Raw genomic sequence first — 4,319 nt, forward strand, 5'->3', positions numbered from 1 at the left:
GCCCTCCCGCCACCTTGCCGATCCCGATGCGAACCCTCCCCCCCCACCACTGCTAGATAGGCCATTCCCCCGCCGGAAAAGAGAGAGGGTTCCGCCGCAGCATCGTCCACCCCGTTCCTGGGCGAGCTTTTCGGCGCTTCGGCCATGCAGGGTGGGATACCGGCGGCTGCACGCCTACTGCGCCCGCCAGGTGTTCGGCGATGGACTTGGACGACGAGGAGGCGCTCGCGGCGCTGTTGTGTCATCTTGCACAATATGATCATTGAGAGCGAGGTGGAAGAGCCAGTGTTTGACACTGAACGATATTACAGGCAGAGTCCTCTTGCCCAAGTTGATCACCACCTACCGGCAACCTGGACGGCCTTTCTCAATACGCGTCAGGAGATCCGAGACCCACTGGGGCATCAACAACTACAACAGGATCTGGTGGAGTACATCTGGAGGCTCAAGGACAATGCCTAACTCGACGTGTGATGAAATATGAGTTTTTATTTGTTGAACTATATAATTTGTATTAAACTATTTGATTTCCACTTATTTTCTATGATGAACTATGTGATAAAAATAGCTTCTGTTCAATTTGTGCCGAAGCATGCCGAATACAGACCAAAATTGATCAATTTGCGTCAATAATGGGCCAATTTGCATCAAAAATGGGCTGAAAAGTGAGCCAATTTACGCTGACAGTGGACCGAAATCGACACCTGAGGACGACTTGGGAGCAGCGGCTGGAAACCCAATGGCCTCCATGCTGATTTTTCAGCCGGCGCGCCCCATGACGCCCCTATTTCAAACCCGTGTGGGACCGAACGGCTGAAGATGCTCTAAGTAGTATAGAAATTTTTGGGCCTGCACCGGTACTGTCTCCACCGACTCACAAGTCCCAACTGCGTGCTCATTGACCGGCAATGGCCTCCATCGACACACGGTTCCCAGGGACCGCGCGCATATGGCGCTCCTCGCGCTGCACACCCGGAGCTGACACGGAGCTGGAGTAGCTAGCTAGCTAGTAGTACGACTACTCTATTCTGTCTCGAGCTCGGGATCTCAGGCCGATCGAGGGTGCCATCTACGGCACGCACTGCTAGCGGCGACTGATTTCTTTGCTCGATCTTTGAGAGGCGCGTTGGATCTCTGCGCGTCACCCCCGTCCCTCCGGCTGCATAACGTAGTACGGTGGAGGTGCGTGCGATCTTTTCCCCCGACCGGACGGCAATGGTGCGTGCTGGACTAGCGTTCTGCTTGCCCCTGCAGCGATCGCGGTCAGCAAGGGCTAATGGCATTTCTAACCGAACCCCTATCGGGGGGGTTAAAGAAAGATAATTTTGATTTTTCCTCTCCAACCGATATCTAGCCGATCCCCTAAAACGAATAGCGGGGAAAATTTATCCTCTGGCATCTATTCCGCGCCCTAAATTTACTCCGCCGCTATTCCAGATGGCAACGGGGACGAAACCCATCGGGTTTTGCCTTTCCAAACCCATCCCCACGAGAAAATCGTAAACCCGTCTCCGTCCCTATCATCATGCGCGGGGCTAGTTTTTCACCCGTCCCCTAAACCCATCGGGTTTCGGAGAACCCACGGGAACCCACGAGAAAATCAAAATATTTAAACAAACATAGTGGCGACAAAGAATAACATTTCAGCAGCAAAACAAGCACATTTTAGCAGCATAGTTTGAGCAAATTTCAACAAAAAACAATGGTAGATAGTTCAACAGTGGTGCCCGTGTGGTGTGCGAGATGGGATCGAGGGAGTGGTGCCTGTGTGGTGTACAAGATCTAGCGAGGCTGGGGTGCGTCGAGTGGATATGAGGTTGGGGGCTCAGACGCTGCAGATGTTTGGGCCGATGTGAGTTCAGGCTGCATGGCCCAATACGTTGTGTAGTATTTTCGCGCGTAGGCCGGGTTTCGGGTTCGGGTATTGATGAAACGGGTGTGAACCCGCGAAACATGCCGGGTTTTACATTTTACCCAACAGCAGCCCCACGGAGTTAGAAAAACACCCATCCCCGTCCCCTAATGGGGTAAAAACCCGCGGGGACGCGGGTTTCGGGGCCCCGTTGCCATCTTTAGCCGCTATCGCTCGGAGAAAAAACTCTCGCCTCTCCTCCCGCCACTGCCTCTTTTGCTGGGGACCGCCCGCCGGCCCCGCCGCTACCTCGACGCCCTCCTTGGCCCTCGCCGCCCTTCTGCCCGACGTCGAGCCCGTTCGGCCCTCGTCGCTGTTGCCGGAAACGAGGTGAAACGCCGCCACTGTCGTCATAACCGATTCGTCGGATTGCTTCATATTTTTCTTCCTCTTTCGCGGCGCCGCATCTGACTTTGCTTGTGCGCCACTGCAAGTCACTCGCACGCTTCGCCGCCCACCGGTTTGGCTGAAACGACGACGGATGGCCGGTGCATCACCACGACACCGCAAGTGTTCCACGGATTGCCTAGATGAGTTTTTTCGTTCATTTGTTTTTGAACCAAGTTGTATGGATTGAACCAAAGTTGTTTGAATTGCAAATGAAGAGGTCTGAGGGAAATGGTCTTCGAGGACTCGTCGTCATCTAAAGAGGAAGAAGAAGATGAAGACTTCGAAACCGTTTTAGGATGATTTTCAATAATGATATTCGCCCCCTAGGAGAGGATCGCAGTTTGGCCACATACACATCACCCGTGATAGAGCGGAGGGCCACTGTCCTGGAATTGTCACGTCAGATGTCCTAGTAAAAGGACTTGGTCGTGGAGCCATCGCAACTAGGAAGCTTAAAGGGGTTAATCGGGACAAAGTACACGAGGTTTATACTGGTTCGGCCCCTTACGGTGAAGGTAAAAGCCTATAATCCATTTTTGAGTGGGATTGCTTATGTCTTGATTACCAGGGAGCGAATCCGCTTGACCTAGTTCTCGATCTGATGTTACTTGCCCTGAACCACCGCCGGGTCATCCCTTTATATAAAGAGGTCGACGCCTAGCGGCTCTCAGAGTCCCGGCCGGCTCATAAACAGTGTCCGGCTCGGTCTCTTTCTATCCCTACCTTACAATACAAGTTACATACATATGACGGTTTATCTCTACAGGCCTTAAATCGCCTTTGGGCTTTGGGCCCTTAACTGAACCGCCATCTTCAAGTGTTGTTTTGGGCTTCATACCTTTGAGTCGCCAAAGGTATAACCCGGCCCCTCCTGGGCGGGTCATACCTAATAGTTATATCCCCAACATTAGGCCCCAGATTGATTTGAACGAGTTCATGTCAATCTTCAACACTTAGAAAAAAAATTCTGCTCTTCATTTGTACAGGAGCTTTATAACCCGCCATGACGTCATCCTCTGGATTTGTGATAACCTTCCATGACGTCATCTTCCATTAACGCACGCTTTGTCCAACATATCTCAATGGATCCTTATCTTAATGATCATCCCAAGAATCGAGGCGTCCTAGTAGCTGGATAACTATATTTTCAGCCTCCTCGTTTTTCGCGCCCACTTAAGAGCCTTTCCTTATAAATAGGCCCGACCGGTCTTTCCTCATTCTCCCCCTTTCTATCGTCTTCCACCTCTCGCACCCTTCTGCCACTCGAGCTCCGCCGCCACCGCAGAGCACACCGGCGTCCTGGTCCAGACCGCTTCATCAACCTGAGTCGATCCAGAGAACGGCGGCGACCCTCCGCAGTAGATCTGCAGTTGTAAGTTCCTGCTTTCCCGCACCTTAGATCCGCATTAGGGTTTTTGCCTGTTCTTCGTGTTCTTCACTGTTTCTTCGTAGTTCCTCCACTGCAGCCTCCTTTGATCCAAAAGTAATATAAAACTCATGCGGTAGTTGTTTTGCGTCCATTTTTTATACTAGCGGATCCCTTTTTATGTAAAGAGGCCTCATTAGAACTCACGAACTTATCTGAACTGGTTTTTTAGGTCTAGTTTATTTCTTTTTTCTAAACAGCCGTTGATCCAAAATAATAGATGCAGCCTGTGAAAACTTGTTTGCATAACACTTACGCAAAAAACTATATTTTATTAGATCCACCTAGCCATGACGACTCTTATCACCTGCTTAAAATCGCAATGCTCAATTGATAATCTTAACCACTCATGGCGGTTTAGATAACTTGACTGCTCATGGCGCTCATGGCGGCTTAAATAACTTGACATAATTAGCCATATACCATTAGGCCCCTTTATAAGCCTACATCTTGAATATGCACCGTAATGTTTCTCTCCAGCTTTAAATTTGAACCGGAAATTTTACTCTTTGTTAGGCTTCCATCACAATGCCGCCCAAACAACCCACTTCATGCAATTGGGTCAAATCCATCGTCACAGATAGTACGCTT

This window comes from Triticum dicoccoides, chromosome 4B, assembly GCF_002162155.2.
Source record: "Triticum dicoccoides isolate Atlit2015 ecotype Zavitan chromosome 4B, WEW_v2.0, whole genome shotgun sequence".
In the NCBI taxonomy this organism is placed as follows: Eukaryota; Viridiplantae; Streptophyta; class Magnoliopsida; order Poales; family Poaceae; genus Triticum; species Triticum dicoccoides.